The following is a 22,064-nucleotide window of genomic DNA, read 5'->3' as shown; positions in this document are numbered from 1 at the left end:
CCGCCCCGGGAGGTGGGCCAAACCCCCCAAACATTCATCGGGGGTCCCGACAGGACCCAAAGATGGCAAAAAACCCAGCTTTTACGAGGGGTCGATTTTCACCCGTTTCGACAGTGCCGGCACTGTCGCCAAATCGCATTTTTTCAAGTTGCTGAAACGACACTTTTCCGCCCCGGGAGGTGGGCCAAACCCCCCAAACATTCATCGGGGGTCCCGGCAGGACCCAAAGATGGCAAAAAACCCAACTTTTCCGAGGGGTCGATTTTCACCCGTTTCGACAGTGTCGCCAAATCGCATTTTTTCAAGTTGCTGAAACTACACTTTTCCGCCCCGGGAGGTGGGCCAAACCCCCCAAACATTCATCGGGGGTCCCGGCAGGACCCAAAGATGGCAAAAAACCCAACTTTTCCGAGGGGTCGATTTTCACCCGTTTCGACAGTGCCGGCACTGTCGCCAAATCGCATTATTTCAAGTTGCTGAAACGACACTTTTCCGCCCCGGGAGGTGGGCCAAACCCCCCAAACATTCATCGGGGGTCCCGGCAGGACCCAAAGATGGCAAAAAACCCAACTTTTCCGAGGGGTCGATTTTCACTTGTTTCGACAGTGCCGGCACTGTCGCCAAATCGCATTTTTTCAAGTTGCTGAAACGACACTTTTCCGCCCCGGGAGGTGGGCCAAACCCCCCAAACATTCATCGGGGGTCCCGGCAGGACCCAAAGATGGCAAAAAACCCAGCTTTTCCGAGGGGTCGATTTTCACCCGTTTCGACAGTGCCGGCACTGTCGCCAAATCGCATTTTTTCAAGTTGCTGAAACGACACTTTTCCGCCCCGGGAGGTGGGCCAAACCCCCCAAACATTCATTGGGGGTCCCGGCAGGACCCAAAGATGGCAAAAAACCCAGCTTTTCCGAGGGGTCGATTTTCACCCGTTTCGACAGTGCCGGCACTGTCGCCAAATCCAATTTTTTCAAGTTGCTGAAACGACACTTTTCCGCCCCGGGAGGTGGGCCAAACCCCCCAAACATTCATCGGGGGTCCCGACAGGACCCAAAGATGGCAAAAAACCCAGCTTTTACGAGGGGTCGATTTTCACCCGTTTCGACAGTGCCGGCACTGTCGCCAAATCGCATTTTTTCAAGTTGCTGAAACGACACTTTTCCGCCCCGGGAGGTGGGCCAAACCCCCCAAACATTCATCGGGGGTCCCGGCAGGACCCAAAGATGGCAAAAAACCCAGCTTTTCCGAGGGGTCGATTTTCACCCGTTTCGACAGTGCCGGCACTGTCGCCAAATCGCATTTTTTCAAGTTGCTGAAACGACACTTTTCCGCCCCGGGAGGTGGGCCAAACCCCCCAAACATTCATTGGGGGTCCCGGCAGGACCCAAAGATGGCAAAAAACCCAGCTTTTCCGAGGGGTCGATTTTCACCCGTTTCGACAGTGCCGGCACTGTCGCCAAATCCAATTTTTTCAAGTTGCTGAAACGACACTTTTCCGCCCCGGGAGGTGGGCCAAACCCCCCAAACATTCATCGGGGGTCCCGACAGGACCCAAAGATGGCAAAAAACCCAGCTTTTACGAGGGGTCGATTTTCACCCGTTTCGACAGTGCCGGCACTGTCGCCAAATCGCATTTTTTCAAGTTGCTGAAACGACACTTTTCCGCCCCGGGAGGTGGGCCAAACCCCCCAAACATTCATCGGGGGTCCCGGCAGGACCCAAAGATGGCAAAAAACCCAGCTTTTCCGAGGGGTCGATTTTCACCCGTTTCGACAGTGCCGGCACTGTCGCCAAATCCAATTTTTTCAAGTTGCTGAAACGACACTTTTCCGCCCCGGGAGGTGGGCCAAACCCCCCAAACATTCATCGGGGGTCCCGGCAGGACCCAAAGATGGCAAAAAACCCAACTTTTCCGAGGGGTCGATTTTCACCCGTTTCGACAGTGCCGGCACTGTCGCCAAATCGCATTTTTTCAAGTTGCTGAAACGACACTTTTCCGCCCCGGGAGGTGGGCCAAACCCCCCAAACATTCATCGGGGGTCCCGGCAGGACCCAAAGATGGCAAAAAACCCAACTTTTCCGAGGGGTCGATTTTCACCCGTTTCGACAGTGCCGGCACTGTCGCCAAATCGCATTTTTTCAAGTTGCTGAAACGACACTTTTCCGCCCCGGGAGGTGGGCCAAACCCCCCAAACATTCATCGGGGGTCCCGGCAGGACCCAAAGATGGCAAAAAACCCAACTTTTCCGAGGGGTCGATTTTCACCCGTTTCGACAGTGCCGGCACTGTCACCAAATCGCATTTTTTCAATTTGCTGAAACGACACTTTTCCGCCCCGGGAGGTGGGCCAAACCCCCCAAACATTCATCGGGGGTCCCGTCAAGACTCAAAGATGTCCAAAAACCCAACTTTCCAAGGGGTCGATTTTCGCCCGTTTTTCAGTTTTTGTCGCGAAATGGCATTTTTTTTAAGTTGCTGAAACGACACTTTTCCGGCCCGGTAAATGGGCCAAACCCCCCAAACATTCATCGGGGGTCCCGGCAGGACTCAAAGATGGCAAAAAACCCAACTTTTCCGAGAGGTCGATTTTCGCTCGTTTTTTCAGGTCTGCGGCTGTCCCGAAATCGCATTTTTTTCAAGTTGGAATGTACAGAAAATACATTTATCACATGGTTCAAAAGACACATTCTTTTTTTAATAATGAGCAATGCTCAGCATTGTTAAACATTGTGTTGTAAATTTGTGTGCATACTTGTCTATTAATATTTTGTAACATTGCTTTAACCCGGTCGTGTCAACATTTCATTCACTGTGTGCCGCATAGTGAAAAATTACAGGTTTCGGGGGCCACTTTTACATTCTGTCACCCTAACCCATGTAGATATGCCAAAGTGTTTATTATATTTAAAGAACAAAACAGCCCGTATCTCAGATTTTTGTTTTTGGTGACAAAAAGTATTATTAATTAATGAATTTTTTCTCCTTACATCACACTTTTTTCCAGTTTTTCTGTATTTTTACAACTATTTCAACTTTCTCCTTGTATATTTTTTCTCATAATGTTATTACTTTATTCTCATCATATTTTGGACTTTATTGTTGTAATGTTACAACTTTTACAACCTAATTTTCCAAAATTGTACAACTTTATTCTTTGTTTTGCTTGTTTCTCATTTTAATGACTTTTTTCCTTCCTGTATTTCAAATGTATGTTTATTTTTCTTAATTTTGTGACATAACCCTCTTCATATTTCACTTTTATTCTGTTAAAATTAGAGGTCTTTTTTCATTTTTGTTGCTTTATTAAATGTCGTCTCTAAAAATTGTATTTTTAGATTGTGCCGAGAGCCAATAAAAATACTATTTTGTTGCATGCAACTTTTGCCATGAGCCGAACATGGCCTCCGGGCTGCTCTTTGGACACCCCTGCTTTAATCATAGTAAATTGTTTTCATTTTTTTTCACTTTTTCCATTCTGCAGTGTTATTGTGCTGATTCAGGTGGTGCTGATTCTTAATACTTTAAAATGACAAGGGGGGGCCATCAAGCAAATGCTTCCCCTGCCCTTCAGAAAGGAAACTGTTCATGTGTCCATCCATATTGTCATTATTCCAACTGGATTTGAGCGATTGCACTTATTGGCCAGGGCAAGGCACCCACTGCCATTGGCTGTGTGTGTGTGTGTGTGTGTGTGGGTGTGTGTGTGTGTGTGTGTGTGTGTGTGTGTGTGTGGGGGGGGGGGGGGGGGGGGGGCTTCTCTTCGCCTCCTCCCATTGGCTGCCTGGAAGTGAGTGGGAGGGGAGCTCAACCCATCCTCCCCCCCCCCGTGGCAAATGTAAAGAATCTTTCTCCGCTTGTGATGTGAGTGACTCTGGCTTTTGGTGTGTGCCTCTGAGCTCTGAGCACGTGTGAGTGTTAGAGGGAGAAAGAGATAAAGAGAGAGAGAAAAGGAAGGCGAAGCAACTAGCATTTCTTTCCCCCCTCCCCATCTCCCTGGTCCTTGTCACTCCATCCTTCCTCCCCTCTCCTGGACCACCCGCAAGACCCGCTTTGAGCCGGGACCGACGACCCCTACTGCCCAGACCGCCCCGGGACCCTTTGACTCTCCTGACTTCTGTCCCACCAACCGCCACCTTTAAAGAAGGTAAGATTCCAGTTCATTTCTCAAAGTACTTCCACTTTTAATCAGCCATGCGAGTATTTGAAACTGTTGGTGAATCACCTTGTTGTCTTTGCTGGCTGGCCTGCACTTTTTTTCCTGTATGCACATGTCAACTTCTCCCTCCAGCACTTATGTTGCCTTCATATAAGATGCCAAGAAAGCCTCTTCTTCTTTTTTCTAATATTTACGCTCTTGTTGTATAATCTCTATTCCGTCTTATCTCATCATGTCTTGCAATCTCGTAGCTTCTGGGCAAAGGGGTTACAATGTGCTGAGGAAATTAATCTTCATGCAATGGAGTCTTCAGTTTTCAAGGCTGCCTGGAGCATAGGTTGACAAAGGCAACATGCTGTGTTGTTGTTGCAAAAGGAATGCACCTCTAATTGATTTGTTAAGCTTCAGTGGTAGTTGGTGAAGGTTATTTATAGATGCTGATGGGCCAGACGCCCATGCTTCACGTGGTCACTTCCTCAAACGACGGGCTCAGAACAGAAGACTGAAGATCACATGACAAAGTGTAATGACTTTACAAGACATTGACCTGCTTGATTGAATCACGGAAGAGAACTCAGCACGGCCCATAAAGCATTCCTGGCAATTGCATAGGGGAAAAACTGCTTAGTCTTCCATCCGTGCATCCTGTACTGTACCAGGAAATGTGGAGTGAGTGTGTGTGTATGTGTGTGTGTGTGTGTGAGACAGAGATCCCGCCAAAGTGGTTGAGACATCAATACTGCCTGCCTGCACAGTTTTTAAGTCAGTCTATTAGAGAGGTAGACCCAGGGCCGCCCCTGTCTACATGCAGAATACTTGTTGTGAAAAGGACCCCACGATACCTGAGGGGGCCCATTTTGCGCAAGAGGGCAAATTCTCGTCAAATGATGTGAGGCAAAATTCACCTGTCAGTCCTTGGTGGTGTAATGGTACAGCTGCTGCCTTTTAAGGTAGAGGGCACGGTACTGAACCCAACCTTGCACCTTTTTTATTGTTCATTTATTTTGCACAAAATAATTATTCATTGAAAAATTGGTTTCCAATGTGTTTGTACTCCTAAAAATGTTATATATTTTTTGCTTAAATTAAGCCTTCTGAAGCATGCAAATGGCTAAATGAACTAAAATACAAATACAAGGCATTTAGAAGACTCATTCAAAAATATAGTGATGATATGTAGTATTCTAAACTGGTCACTAGGTGTCAGTAATGTTACTTTGATGGACAATAGCCACCGCAGGAAATACTGTCAACAAGAAGGAACTCTCCCAACGTGTGAGTCTATGTCATGTTCTTATGTTCTTACATTCTTTTATGTAATGTAAAGGTGACAATAGGAGTGTTATTTTATGTCTAGAGGGCTCTAAAAATATAAAAACATACATATTCAGAAGGTTGTAAACAGTCTATGCTCTGTTTTCTATGAAAATACTCCATTTATAAATATTCACTTATCGTGGTGAGGTCTGGAACCAATTAACCGTGATAAACGAGAGATCACTGTAATGTTACTGTCCTTCCCATATTTTCCAGGTCAGACACCAAAAATTCATTATTATTGGATAATGCGGTAGTCTACTGGGGTCTTCCAAATAGTCAGCTAGCTAATTCTGCAGGGCAAACCCTTTGACGAAGAAGTTGGCAAAAAAAAAGAAAGATCTAGATTACGGTGCAAAACCATGCAGCACCAGAAGTCGCATTAATGGTAAGAAGTACCCGTAGGGGTGTAACGATCCGTTTTAATAACGATTCGATTTGTACGGCCCGATGGCAGCAGGGTTTTTTTTTTAGCAAGAATACACAAATGACAGAAGTGTTACAGCGCACATGTGTGTTTTGACCGGGACACGCCACGCTGGATGATGATGTCACTAAGCGTCACTGCTACTGGACCGTAAACTACCGTCTAAAGGCGTACAAAACGTCCTTACTTTGGATACTGTCCCCATAAATGTCACTTAAAAAGAGTTTCAAATGAGGACAGATGAGTTCAATATCAATACTGAATGAAGTGAATCAACTGTACTCCCAACTCCAATGAACACCACATACTCGGAAGACAATTACGTCAGACAAGCAGACTAAATCAATTATCGTTTAACATCTTTATCATTAAAAATGCTAAAAAAAAAAAGCACACAGCCATATAAAGCCAGACAAATCCAATGCTTTATTTTCTATTATCAATTCAATCGATGGATTGCCTTTTTTTAAACAATGTTAGATCAATATATGTTGTGAACATGTAGTTGGATAAGAGGAATATAATACAATATGATACATCGATGTACTGGATGAATCGTTCCACCCCTAAGTACCCGGTAATTCATTGCCTCCGCCTAGCGCAGCGCAAAGTGCAAGCGCAGCACGGAGGTTATGTTTTTGCCTGTGTTTATCTGTTTGTTTGTTTGTGTTCAAAATATTTGGAAAGGTTCTGACTGGATTTGGATAAACATTTTCAGGAATTGGCAGAAATGGGATATGGAAGAACTGATGAAATCAGATCAACCGTCTGGATCCAGAAATTTTTTAAGGATTCTTTAACATTGCGGAGTAGGACCATTTTCGGCATTTGTACATATAATTCCAAAAAATCAGAGCACTTAAAAAAAATACAGTTCAAGTTTCCAACAGGTTATACAAAATATCAAAGACTGATACAAAAATTATTTATTTTGATGTGAATCACAATATGGGGGAAACTATGGCGCTTGGTGGAGGTCTGCGCTCGTCGAGTGCTTCTCTAGTTTATTATTGGTTAGCTTCATTATAACAATGTCATGAAAAAGAATTAATTCTGAGATTTATTTTATTCTAAAATTATTGGTCTTGCTTAAAAATACACACATTTGTTTGCATCTGAAGTTAAAAATATGATATGACTCTCAGAGAAATACATTTTAAAATATTTGGCTTTAATGGCTCTCTTAGCCAAAAAGGTTCCCGACCCCTGCTCTATTCAATTTAACAAATACAATGAATACATTTTGAATAGTTTTATTTTTTTCAATAAGACCAGTGTGACAAGATTTAGTCACCGAAAAAGAGTGCTGACAGTCTTGAGGACTGAGCTAGCGCACAGAAATGTAATCCACACCTTCGTTGTTTGTTCTTAAACCTGACTGGACTTTAATAGATGCATTCTTTGGGGCAGATTGTGTGGGAAAATTTGTTGTGTTGCTGTAAATGACGTAACGATTACGTTAGTTGAATACTTTGAACGGGGGACACATTTTATTCAGCACGCTCACTGAAAATTGGGGATGTCCCGATCCACATTTTTTGGATTCCGATCCAATCCGATCCGATTTTTTAATAGTCTTGCGATGTGATCTGGTATTGATCGTTTTTGTTTCTTTGTTTGTTTGTTTTTTAATAATAATAAGCTTTTGTTACAAACATGAATTTGTGGAATTGAATATGGTTATGAAAACAGCTCTTCAAAGCCTTACAAATAATGCAACCAAAGTATTGCTGAATTTACTTTTTCATTACACAGCATGACCAAAAATATTGTTTGGCTTTTCTAACAAACCTCTGTGAGGAAGGTCCCTAATCCAATAAAAGTGCATCCAATAAAAGGTAAAATTGGAAAAAAATGGGTGTGCAAAATACTTTTAGAGCGGGACTGATCATTTGAAATGTCTATAGATCAATTTGTGGTGTGATTTAGAATATATGACTTTTTTTTTTTAACACATCTCTCTTAGGGTCCTGTGAAATCCGTTTTATTTTTTCCCAAATTCCTTTTTTTCCCATTTTATTTTTTTCAAGTCCAGTTTTTTACCTTTCCCACTTATTTCACCAGCATAGAGTGTGTGCTGTTAGGGGTAGTGAATAAAACGTCCATTAATTACATGCAAAAATTCTTACATTTATTGATGCAATACATCATTAGCACATTTTGTCCAGTAATTGAGAAATGGATGTAGCTTAGCTAACTCTAATGGGATGTCAGCCTCAGCACAAATTGCTACAAAATCTTCAACAAACTCTAATGCCTGTGCTTGTGATTAAGGAATTTCGGGACATCCCTCCTGAAAATCTCAAGTATTTTCAACTCATCAGACTAAAGTCAGAGTCAAATCCCTAGTCAATGATGTCAAATTCCAAGTCCGGTTGCAAGTCTTTGATGATATTGTCAAGTTGAGCCCAAAGTCATCAAAATTGTGACTCGAATCTGTGCATGTTCTTTGCTTGCATGCGTTCTCCGCGGTTTCTCCCGCAGTAAAGGCTGAGTGTGTGCAAACCTATTACCTGCAGTAATTTAACACGGTGAAGGCGAAGGTGGAAGAGGAAGCTGCGCAAGAAAGAATAGGTGGAGCATGGAATTGAGCTTCGTCATTCCCTGCTGCTTTCATTGCATCATGGTGGGTTCGTGAAGGGTGGTCATTAATATGTCAGGCCCTTGACCCCAGTGTGAGTGCTATTTTTACACTTGCTAATACATGGGCTGGGTGGAAACGACACTGGTGGTGAGAAAATATTGTAGGTCTCGAGTTAAGTGTGCTGTTGTGATAAAACAACAATGCTCATAGATTTTCTTATGAGGTTAGATTAGTGACTGAATAAGATATACAGTATGACAAGCAAATGATCAAATAGCTGTAACTTCAGCCTCAAAGCGGTTGAATCCATTGAATATATTTTACCTCTACCTGAAAAATCTACCTGATTGCATGATATCCTGCACTTTTCTCTGCAACATGTGATATTAATTATTCACAGCTCTGCGTGAGACTGTTTTCCAAAACTATTCCAATCTGCAGTATCCAGCGTGTCTGCAGGTTTAAGGAAAGCAAATCGACAGACATATGAGTCCATAAGTTAAATGTAATAAATTAAATGAAATAATCAAAAAGGCATTAACAGGGGTCTTGAAAAAAAAACTTAGATTTGGTTTCCTTGGGGCAAACACTTTTTCACACCACGGCATACAGTATGTACAGTATGTATAAGTTAATGATAGCTGAGCACAAAATTACTGTTTTAATCTAAGAAAAAAAAAACGTGTGGACCCCCACGTGTGGACCCCCACTCCCCAAGATTTTTTTTTATTTAGTATGACAATTTCCCCACTTTTCGCATCAAATTTTAATTTTGTAGATTTTTTATTGTAAAAGTTCACAAAATTTAGTGATAAATATTTTTTTTTTATTTTAGAAGCATCTTTTCATCATAATACCTAATTATCTTATTTTTATGTAAATGTCAAAAAATAATGCAATCCCTGTTAAAAAAAAAAAAAAAACACACCAATGAGAAAACATGCTATTTAATCTGATACTTTCTTGAAATTGTATACACTGACTCATCCAAACTACATGAATCAAAAGTGATGATTCATGTAAAATAAAAATGAGCACCGTGTGTGTGTGTGTGTGTGTGTGTGTGTGTGTGAGAGAGAGAGACCGTATGTCTGCTGCTTACTTGCTGCTTGAAAACATGTTGTCAGGTTGAAAATGCAAAAAATATTGGAAATCTTGGCTCTTGGCACTCGCTACCACCTCTCAGCGTTTTTACTTGATTAAAAAGCACCCAGGAGTTTGTAAGCATGTGGTAGGTGCGAGCGCACACCCTGACAGCTTAACATACTGATTATTCAAGCCTCTTAGGCTAAGCCACAGCACTCGAGTGATAAACGTCAACTCCTCGTCCCCTCTCTCTCTCTCGCAGGCACTCTCAATTTCTCTCTCGCTCTCCTTTATTCTCCATTTAAAAGAGTGGAAATCCAGTGACAGCTTGCAGAAGGCAAACCTGTTGTCTAGGAAGCAGAAGGGATCAGTGACACAGTGATTCATACAGTGCTGTGGCTTTATTTAGACATAATCCACCCAGCATTGCTTTCAAATTCTTTTATGGAGCCAGAGAACAGTAGCCGGAGCATGTGTTGTCCGACACTGTGACCACAGGGAGTTTAATGCATTAGTAGTACTTCTCTGATACCGCCATGTCCTTCTGAATGGATTAAAGAAATCCATTATTCCAGAATAGTAGGACACTGCCTCCACACCTCTGTTATGTATGCTTTGTGTGCATAAATTTATTATGTCAAATTATGTGAAGTGATGTCCCCAAGTCAAGAAAAGCAGTAATTGCAGCCCATATAGTTCGAACAGCTCTCCATTCGCTCTTATTTGAAGTGCTCTCAGAATGTTGGCGAGGTCTTCAACCACTGAGCCGCACTGAACCAACAGATTGCCCCCAGCAGGGTATAGAGGTAGGAAGTGACAAACGCACCGATATTGCTGACCTGTAAATTCAGCAGTGTCATTTGGTAGAGCACAGACCTCCACCAAAATGAACACCTTCTGAGGTACCAACATCCCTCTTGAAATTATATATACAGTAACCCTAAACATTTCCTGTTTAGGGTTTGCTATCGTTTACATATTATCCAATACCGGTGCCAAATTGGTACTTTTGAAACAATTCTGGTCATTAACTGATGCCCGAACGGTACTTAAAAAAATGGAAAACATGCCGAATTTTGTCCAAAAACAATGCCTTTTTATTTGTACGGCATTTTGTGACATGCACGTTAAACAGTTTAGTCATGTAAGTATTTCAGTAACATGAATAGACTGATAACTCAGTGATAAATTCACCAATATGAAATCAAATTAGCAACAAATTCTCATAATTATCACAGCAAAACCAGCAGCAATACAGAACAGAGAATGTGCAAAAAAAAGTTTGCATTTTACAGTACTTTAAGTATCTATATTCCATACAATTCGAGCAGAAATTGATAACTGATACACCATTCTTGCCACATGCTGTGTTGTAATGTTGCAGTTCAGAATTCTCGTAAGTGCATTTTGTAAATGCACCTTGCTCACTGAGAATGAAGAAGTCTTGTTTTGTGTTGCGTGAGCGTAAAGCAGAAACGTGTGCGAGTGTTGAGGTTGGCATTAACTTTAAAGGAAAGCTGCACCTTTTTTGGAATTTTGCTCATCATCCACAATCCTTATATGAGACATGACTACATATGTCTTCCTCTTTTCTGTGCGTTCTAACGATATAAAAACAGATAGAGACAGCTCATCACTGCACTGCATGGGACACAGATATGCTGTCTACAAAGACTGCTATTAAGACACCTCCAAAAACCTCCAGCAAGGTTTTATGGTTTTATATAGATAATGTACTGTAACAGGTACATTCAATACTTACCGTATTTTGGCTCTTTTAAGCATTACTGGAACTTCCTTCCTGGGTGCACTGATTTCACATCGCAACATAGAAACAAACACCTACACCTAGCGTTAACTTTTCCAAACTCAAAAATAAAAAAACACAGCTGCAGTAGCGGCATCTCCAACATGTAGCGTTACCATTTGGTAGTGGTCTGAGGCACTTGGAGCGCGGCGCTGACACGCTGCGGGTGAGTGTGTGGTAAAGCTAGTCACTAGCCGGCCAGTAGCTAATGGGTGTGGTGTGGCAAGGTATCAGTACACCAGTAACGTATTTCGGTCGGCGTAACAATGTTAATAATAATAATAATAACAATGTCGCTGTCGCTTGGTTAATATGAACGTCACGTTATATGTAAATGGAGCGTTGTTGCCGCTTTTTGGATTTTTTTTCAGAAGTGTTTCCCATTACGTGCATTCTTAGCTAGGATTTGTTTTTTTTTAACATCTGTTTTTATATCTTTACAATGCACTGAACAGAAACATATGATCATGTCTCACATAAGGATTGTGGATGATGGACAAAATCCCCCCCCCAAAAAATTCCAAAATTCCAGTTTTCCTTAAAAAGAGCATGAGACTCTGTGTGTCTCTGTGGGGACGTTGCATTACTTACAAGACATTATTTGCTCAATATCACCTTCAACCTCTTTTGCAGGTGGTTGAGTCTGCATTCATTTAGTACCCACATGAGGCACAGATTCCCACTTTGCGGCATCATCGGATCATCAGCGAATTCAGCGATTGTTAAGAAAATATTACAAACAGTTGGAATCATACAGAAAATACATTTATAGCACAGTTCTATGGAAAAATATTAATATTAGGCTGTGCCTCACCTGCCTCTCCTGACCGCACGTCACTGGTGCACTTTGTGCGCAATGAGAAACATCTCCCAGGTCACTAGTGGGAGATGATAAATGCAGCACTAAATGGTGTCACATTAACCTATAACATGTATGAAATGTCGTGCATGTAATGCACTTGTGCATGGGTATAAACAACATATGGTACATAAAAACAAGTAACCTTGGTAGATAGAAATGAATATATGCACACCAGTTGATATTATACTGCGTTTTCTAACTGATTGACGACAGCTCTAAACTTTAGGCCATTGTGACTTCTTGGGCAGATGCAATTGGGCATGAGTCCTTTATCCACATGCTGCCAACACAAATTTAACAGCATGCGCAATTAAGTGCAATATTGTGTTTCTGCACGAAGATACACGTTTACCAATACTGTATTACTATAATACTATAATAACTATAATAACTATGGAATGGGTTTTATTTAAATCTGTTTTATACAGAGGGTGCCTCATTTAGCTACAGCATATGAGATCCATTACAATATTCTTCTATTGTAAGACGGTCAAAAGAAACACCAGTCATAGGTTAATTGGGCCAGTGTGTATAATACTAGCTTGGGTGCTGTGGAATTACAATGCAGTCAATGCAGACATTTACATGCATCTTCTGAATGCCTTATAGCTGTGTTTTGGTTTGTTTAGCCATTTTTATGTCTTTATGTTTATTTAGGCAAAAAATATGTAAAATCTTTTTAAATGTGCACCTTTTTTTTTTTTTTTTACTAATAATGGGCAGCATTATTTAATATATTTTTGAAAAACCAGAATAAAGTGAAGCCATGAAATGCCATGAAATGATGGATCCTTTAAATCATCTTTACAGGTATGTGTGTGTGGTTTATTTGTTCATACATCACACACAGACCGCTCTTATTTATTCAGTAAAAAATAACCCACCATGACACCAAAGTGGCAGACCTTTGATAAAGAAGATGAGAATATAATAAACCATGATTACACTGTATCAGGATTACATTTATAAAAGAAAGTCAGCGTCTGTTCCAATGGTCCAATTTTGCATCTGTGGACATGGTGGACAATAAAGTACATACAATACAAATGGTTGCAAAATATTACCCTCATAAAACCCTCATAAATAAAGACACAGTGAACTAGTGGTTAGCATGTTGGCCACACAGTCACGAGATCTTGGTATGAATCTCCGTTGGGCATCTCTGTGTGGAGTTTGCATGTTTATTCCTGAGCGTGCGTGGGTTTTCTCCGGGTACTCCGGCTTCCTCCCACATCCCAAGAACACGCATGTTAGGTTAATTGGAGACTCTAAATTGTCCATAGGTATAAATGCAAGTGAATGGTTGTTTGCCTAGACCGTATGTGTCCTATGATTGGCTGGCGACCAGTCCAGGGTGTACCCCGCCTCTTGCCCAAGGTTAGCTGGAATAATGAGGACTATGTACTGTACTATAGTTTATTAATCTTGCAAGGTTTAATTCAGGGATGGGAATCCCTCTTTCAACTGGTCTTCCTTTATTGTCTAGTTGTCGATAAGAGAAAGTGTGCTTCCTGTTGATGAGACATCCTCCTCTGAAGTAAATTATATATACTGTATGTATATTCATTTTTTAGCAGCTCCCAAAGCATTCAAATAGCCTTGCCAAGTCAGCAAGAGTGCAGCCGTGTGTGCTTAAGCAGATGTAACAAAGGTGGTGTGTACTTCAAGGGAAAATGCTTTCTCTTCTAGCTACTTCTGGTGTGAAGTCAGCGATGGAGAGCTTAAAATCCCATTAGCCTGTTCCCTCCCCCCCCCCATGTGCACCGCCAAATACATTAATCACGAAGAATTTCAAAAACACCGCTCTGCGGTTCGTTTCAGGAATTGTGCACTACGAAGAGCAATGACTGAACGACTGGATGCATAATATTAGAAACGTGAGGATAAATGATTTGGCCACCTTTGATGTTGTATGTTCTTCTCTACCTGCAGTCTTTTTTTTTCTAAGGAAAGGACAGATGTTTTTTAGCCAGCCATCATTCTACATTATTAATTTACGAGGCTGAAAGTGTGTCAGAGCAGATACTGAAATATTGTGCTGTACATGAAGTGCAATACTGGGTTTTTTTTTTACCCCCTGTACTCCCCACTGGCATGCAGCCTTAGCGGAAGTATGACTTTATTCAAGCTATTTTTATACGAGTACAATTTTAAAGAAACGTCACCAAAAAATAACAAAATGAAAGCACTCAATCAAGCATTTTTGTCATACCAGTAAACAACTATAAAATACGAGCAAAATGAAGTGATTATCACCTCAGTGAGTTTTCTGAACCCCTGCCAATGCCGATCTTGGCTGTGATGTCACATCAAGAAACAAACCGCAGCCATGGACGCACAACAAAGCGAAGAAAGAGAAATCACAATAATACACACTAATAACATTCACTGAGATTGTGTCGTGATGAGTATGACATAGCACACATTAAAAAACTGGCCTCAACACGTACGTTGTTTGACGGGCGGTGATTGACACTGACAGACCTATGCAGCTCTATGTGAGCAGCGATCACAGCTTAGCTAGCCTCGAAAGTTGGCATGAAAACCCATATTATTCTAAGAATCGTACGATATATTTAATAAAAAAAAATGTGGATTTACTTACTGATACTGACCGATCGACTGCAAGATACAAGACGACTGACAAGTCGCTGTTTAGCCTTAAAATGTGGCTGAAATTTGGCTTCTAAGATTTGTCGAATATATCTTGTAGAAAAAAAATGTGGATTTGCTTACTGACACTGTGGCACGCTTTTTCGCATTCAGTCCCAAACTTTCCTTTCCTCAAAACGACTGTCCTCGAAATGTGCCGAACACAATACCTAAGAGAACGCTGTCTTTTGGAAATGTGAACATGCTTACTCCGTCTGCTCAAGTGTTTGACCAAAAGCCTGCCAGACAACGAGCAGGCATCATATAAAAAAAATTATATAACAACAAAATATGCACCACAACAACATGTAAACGATGTATTCCATGGGTAGTTCCAGGTGGGAGGGTTTCTCGAAGTGATATCACTTCCTCCTTCTCCAGTCTCGGGAAAGAGACTGGTTTTAGTGAGGAAATGTCTAAAAAAGGGTATATATGTCAACATCTGCGCACACATTAACACAATTTTTGAGAAAATAAGTAACGTTAAAATAAGTGAGTCATGTTTTGCTGAGAGGAGCACTTTAGATTCCTTATACATTTGTGTTAATATAATTTTCACAGTATTTTTTTCCAAATACTCCATACAGTATTTGCACATTATCTTTTCTTCCAAAGGAAACTGTTAAAGTGGAAAGATGACTTCAGCAGCACGGTATATCATGCACTAAGATGAAACTTGATCCTTCGACTAAATCCTTCTTGACATCCTTCCTGTAAGATGAAACTGTATGATGTCATAGTTTCTGCAGCAATTTGACACACACAGGCGTCCTTGTAACAGCACTTCTTTGGGACTTTGCTTGCCTGATGGGGTTAAACTGTTTTGTGGGTGTCATGCCAGTTCTCCAGGAACCCTGGGGATACCCAGGGGATAAATAATGGATGCATGGAAGCTAGGCACAAATCCCTATATGTCACTAATATCCGTGCAAGTGTGTGCGTGTGTGTGTGTGTGAGAGAGAGAGCGTCCGTAATGTAAAACGGAAACATCCACAAGTAGGAGGTTCTTAATTTTTCCCCTTCTTTGGGATTAAGGGGTTCAAAACCGTGGGACATCAAAGTGTGTTGTCTCTGTACTGAAGGTGTCAAATGCTGCTTAGTCAAACAGGATATATTTGGCTTCCCCTGAGACACATACAGAGCACACACACACACACACACACACACACACACACACACACACACACACACACACACACAATTATTTGTTTTCCTCCTTGATCCTAAGCACACCACATTCTGGGTGATTTTTTCTATAGGTAGGTCGTGTTGTCGTTTTCTCTATCCAGCTATATTGGTTTAAACACAAGACCCTTTTTCACCAGCAGCACAATATGGTCAGAAAGGGCCAATACTGAAATAAAAATGAGATGTCAGTTTATATCTGTATTGGATTTTCTATCATGATAATGATATCGGCACAGAAGCGATGACGTCGTGCTCCACAGAGCAACGAGCTTGCTGGCTCAGAATGTCCTCGGTTTGGAATTACTATATACATATTATATCATATACATATTATATACAAGTTTAGCCTTTGAATTGTAAATTTGCAATTTTGGTTATGCAATGTGGAATTAAAAAAAAAACATTTTAAATGTAAAAATTCGATTAACTTAATTTTAAAAATTACATTTAAAATGTTTTTACTTGTAGTGTTACCGGCCTTGTTATTTCTGAATTTATCTTTTAGTCTTTTTTGTAGATTCTAGGAGGGTAAGAGGAGGACATGTTATTCTAGTTGACTATTGGTCATGGTTTTTTGAATTACTTTTTTGAGGCAAAATGTTTAAAATAAATATGGCATGTTTTCTATATTTTACATCACATATTGCAGTATTGGTGCTATTTTGCACAAACAGTGCTTATTTGTTAAATACGTCAAGTAAAAGAAGCATAACGTGTTCATTCATTACACGAGATGTGACCTTGAGGGAAGAGCTGCTGCCTGTATCGGTATTGGAAATGAAGCGCTGGACAATATCAGATATCGGTAACAAAGCCAATATTGAGCATCTCTAATCCACACCATATATTTATAAAATGACACATCCTTTGATGAGGAATTGTTTATAAGTATAGCTGTCCATCGATTAAAATATTTAATCACAATTAATCAAATTTTGTCCATAGTTAACTCATAATTGCACTTAATCGCAGATACAAATAAGTTGTATCTAATATAAGTAGGGACGTAAATCTCTGTGGTAAACCATTTGTTACGCAACTACAATAAATACATCAGATTTTATTTAAAGGGATATCAATTTTGGAAATATGGGCCAATATTTTATTTGAAAAATAATAAATTTAGTAAACCCCCAGTTGCATGTTTAATGCTAGCAGAGTTTTCTCCCACTTTGTTTGACGGTCCTTGAACCTAACTTTGTCCAACACTGTACAGATAGACTACTATACTGTATTTTTCCCCATTTTCTTTCACATCATATTTGGTCCCAAATGTTGATATTATGTGGGAATCCATAAAGGTAAGATTTGTTGACCTTATTAAGTGCTAATGTGCATATTTGTTCGGTACACAACCTCTCTGAAAAACAAGTCCAGGCTCGTACTGGTGGATGGTGGGTCTGTATTTAAGAATGTTACAATCCCCGTATTTTAGCGATGCAAAAATCTGTCACTGCGTGTGTGGTCAATTAGGACAGTCTGTGGGGACGTCCTTAAAAATGCAATTTTTTCATATGATATCCGGTGCATTTTCATTCATAAACACCGTTGTTAGGTAGATTACTTCTTCCTCTTCAGTTTCACATTGCATTTAAACTGAGTGTTGGACCACATCGAGTCATAAGAGTGCTTCGAAAGTTAAGTCCAACATTAAACCTTTCAAACTCATGGATTGTAGCTTCAGGATAAGATAAAAAGGTATACAGGATATAGATTCATTTTAGTATCTATCGACAGATGAAATTTCATTGAAATGTGATGGTGCAAATTATGTTAATTTTGGCCCGGAATTACTGCGTGCATGCAATTTGTAGTGTGGCGTGGAAACAAATACAGCGTGCCGCTGCACTGCGAGTGCAAAGCCTACATGAAAATTCTGACACTTGATTTTCTTCCCTGGACTTTTTCCTTATCATATGTAAATGGCTACTTCGTTGACTTTTAAAACAAAATGTCACAATCTAAGTGATAAGTGATATATTTTGTAGTATGAATGTACTTGCCCAGGTCCGTGGGTCGATCACAGCTTTTGCCTTGACTCAGTGTTTCCTGATACTGTATAAGATTTGCTGTAACTTCTTTAATACTTGAGGTAGAGAAGTGAATTAGGTATCAAATTAAAGTTCAAGTCATGTTTTATCAGATTTTACATGTTTCAAAATTTTGTAACATTCCTACTCTATTCATTCTTTGCCTGTAATAGTTTTACACAATTCAAAATAAGATACTGTAAATTAGATCGCTGTGACTGATGTGTTAATGACTAACTAGTGCACTGCTAATGCTCTTTAGCCATGGTCACACTGACATAAGCCCCCAAAAAGCTGTGCTCGGCTATGCCCAGGACACTTATGAGCTCACCTATCATCAGGGATAAATGGGGGAAGATGTTAAAAGTTGCCTGTGCTCATATTAGCCCTTGCTTTGGAGGGCTGCAAAACCACACAGTGAAAGTGTTGCTTGCAAATTTATGTCATGTAAGGACATGTCTTTCATATCAGTAAAAGGACAAGTGTGATTCGTCTTCATGGTGGAAAGCATCCTCATCCTCCCCAAAACAATACTAGGAAATCAAACATTTTGATAATTAACCGACAGCAGCAATTTCAAATAGGTTTAGATTGATATTTGATTACAAGATAGCAACGTAGCTAGCATATTGGACCTCCTTACGTTGATTAACTATGGAGCCAGCATTTTCAGAGACAACATGACCTTAGGATCTTGATATTTTTAACAACAAGGTATGTATGTAATGTTAGTTTTATATGTTCTTGTATTTAACCAACTATTTCCTCTTTTTCAAAAAAATCTTATTTTTTAAACATTTGTGGTCTTATCTTTTATATTTATTTGACTTGCTGATCCCCAGCTGGCACTGCTGCTGTCAAAAAAACAAAAGAAAAACCATTGCTGACTTTTCCTCTCTATGGAAGGACGGCAGTGACCAGCACCTTCCAGCTCAGAATAAACAAATTGGCAAAATGCAAACATATTTGACATATTTATTTAAACATTTATTACAATATTTAAAATATATACATTTTTAAGAATTCAATATTACTATGATGTTCTGTTTTTTTTATTTTTTTCCTAATGTTACGCAAACACGCAATTCATAAAACATTGTGCAATGTGCTTTCATTTTAATGGACTTTTGAGAGCTAATTGTTACTCCAACAGGGCGGACATTTTCAAATATTATTTGGTCAGTGATCATTCACGCATCCAGTTAGATAATGAAGTGTCATCTTGACTAATATTTGTAATGCTCCTGGGGGGGAAATCTGTCACTTAAGCGTCTGAATGCTCCATCACACTGACTAATCGCAAGTTAATGACATGTTTGTCTGTGTTTTGCCAAATTGTTTAGTACACTCACACTCACACAGCATATACTGTAAATGAGCCTTAAAACAGATAAGCACGCAGGTTTTTTTTTCCTCTCAAAGTTTACCCAAAGCATCTCAAGTGGCGGGCATGTTTTTAAATAAGTCTTATTTAGTTGATGCTCGCAATGATGACACTGAGGAAATTTGTTGAGAGGCTGTTGGTCGTGACCTCCCTGCAAAAAAGCTAGTTGATAGCATGCCTATGGCCAGTCGTACTTCGGTCGTGCTTGTGCCCACTTCACATTTAAAATCCAAAATGTTTGGTTCGTGTGAGGACTCTCATCTGTGCTCAAGTTGCACATGCATGCGCAAAACTTAGCTGAGTCGCTTTTCGCCAGTTCTTAATCATAACTGACACAATTCATTAGAGAAATAAATAGAAATATTCCAAATAATCTAAAAGTGAAAACCCATAGCACGCTCGCTCACTAGAAAGTTCATACACTCCTGATCAAAATCTTGAGACCAGTTGAAAAATTGCTAGAATTTGTATTTTGCACATTTGGATCTTAATGAAGTTTTAAGTGGAGCTACAATATGCAAAAGCAAGAAGGGGGTGTGCTCACAAGTAATTAATGACAGCTGTCTTTCACAATAGATAATCAGAATGGCTCCAAAAAAATTAACTAAAATACAAAAAAATAAAATGTAAAAATAAAAAAAATAATAATAAAAAAACGACTCAAAATAAAACTAAATCTACAAAGTCAAAGAAATCGTAGCAATACACCAGTATAGACGTGATGGCTCAAGCAAATAGGCCGAAGCACGAATGTTTGGTGTAGACACCAGTGGGGCCAGGACAGGCAGAGGAAATCACACCGAATTCTAGCACAGCACAAATGGCCTCATGTGACTGTGGCCGAAATTAAAGGGTGAAATTTGCCTATTTCATTTGCATTTTCTCAGTCTTGCGATTGTATGCACACAACATAAGCATCGTACACTTCAGAAACCCAGTCTAGTGCCTGCTAGTAGCTGTGATGAGCAGGCAGAAAAAAAGCAAGCCTCTCTGGACATAAATATGTCCAGCATCATGATATATAACTGGCAATTCCATCTACGGTTGAAGCCTTGCCAATTGCCTTTCACACCCCCTCTCCTCAACCTATGCATATGTGCAATACACACCAGTGCAAGCATGGTCCGGTGTAGATGCAAAAACGTAGTGAAGGGGTCATGGAAAGGATATCTATGTTAAATATAGGATGATGTAAATTTAACCATAAATTGTAATGCCTTTGTGCAGTTGCACTTGCTTCTGGATGGCCTCAAGGTCTTTTCAGATCATACTGAATGTCCTTTCATCGCATTTTTTTGCTTTGTTAGGAAAATAAAACTCCCATTCATGTCACTTTGAATCAGCTTTTACATTTCAAGATGTGTTGAAGTGAATTGCTTTACATGACTTGTGACTAGGGGTAGGAATCTCTGGCCACCTCACGATTGGATGCGATCTTTTTTTGTGATCAATAGTTTGTCTTTTTTTGGGGGGGATACTTTTTTCTAAATATAATTTCTTTTTACTCACTGTGCACTATTAAAAAAAAGGATATTTGTAATGATCCACAATTAAAATAAACATGAAACAGATTCACTTATTCCATTATCTTTTAATAATTGGAAGGTTACATCTACCAACATATTTCCCATTGCACAGAACAAGCAGGAAAAGTCAAGTGCGCTAGTAGCAGCATGTATAAAATGAACAAACCTCAGCATATTCTGACCAACATAAAAAATCTGCCATTATTCACAAATAAATAAAAACTTCTGAATTCAAAGTAAAATCCTGAGCATAGAATCTCTGACAAAATAATACTTTTGCTGCCAAAAACAGTTTTCATACAAAATCTAGATTTCTGTACCAGCGGCTCTCATACAACAATAATGCTCGCAGGCGTCAGTAAATTATGAATAACCAAAAAAACTAGGCTGCCCTTATTCACAATTGCAGTGTCAGTGAAATAACGTTGCAATGGGACGTTGTATCTGGATTCCAAAGTGCGCAACAAAGCACAAAAGCCCTACTTCTCAATAACCGAATATGGCCGCAAATCCTTCGCAATAAAAGTTGTGATTGACTTTGTGATTCGTGTCGCCTTTTCCGAGTTGGGTGGAAAATAAGTTATCACCTGCTCGATGGTTCTCTGTTTGGCAGCAAATTCAGATGGCTGTTTGTCCTCCTCGTTCATGTGGAAACGTGCTATGTGGTTTCTCATATTTGTCGTGTTACCAAAATATTTTACGCTTGTATGACAAAGCTTGCATAATGTATGGCTCTTGTTCATCTCATTTTTACCTTCAACTGCGTGAAAGCCAAAGTGCTTCCAGACGCTCGCTTTAAAATCCAGCGGATGCGGGTCGGAGTTTACGCTCAGCCATTTTGGTAGCGTCTTACACTTAGATGCACCACCATAAACTTTTCGTGCGGCACTTCCGCTTTCCGTCTTTTTTGTTCCATTTATTTGTCAATGTTTGCCTCGCGATGCATCTAAGAATCGATTATTCCCCAACCCCTATGCTTTCAAACTAGGTTCATCTAAAGGTTTTAATCGGATTAATCACGATGTTGGTTAATTTCGATTAATCAC

General features: G+C 40.1%; 1 protein-coding gene across 5 annotated transcripts in view; it reads left to right on the top strand.

Moving 5' to 3' along the window:
- Window positions 1-3,868: 3,868 nt before the first annotated feature.
- LOC129187506 (poly(rC)-binding protein 3) overlaps window positions 3,869-22,064 on the top strand; it is a 60,134-nt gene continuing 41,938 nt past the window's right edge. For all 5 annotated transcript variants that reach the window (XM_054786930.1, XM_054786929.1, XM_054786928.1 and 2 more), the window contains exon 1: window positions 3,869-4,143. The gene's annotated coding sequence lies outside the window, so the exon portion shown is untranslated. The remainder of the gene's footprint in view (window positions 4,144-22,064) is intronic.

Source organism: Dunckerocampus dactyliophorus, chromosome 9, assembly GCF_027744805.1.
Source record: "Dunckerocampus dactyliophorus isolate RoL2022-P2 chromosome 9, RoL_Ddac_1.1, whole genome shotgun sequence".
NCBI lineage: Eukaryota > Metazoa > Chordata > Actinopteri > Syngnathiformes > Syngnathidae > Dunckerocampus > Dunckerocampus dactyliophorus.
This window is presented reverse-complemented; position numbering and strand designations above follow the sequence as displayed.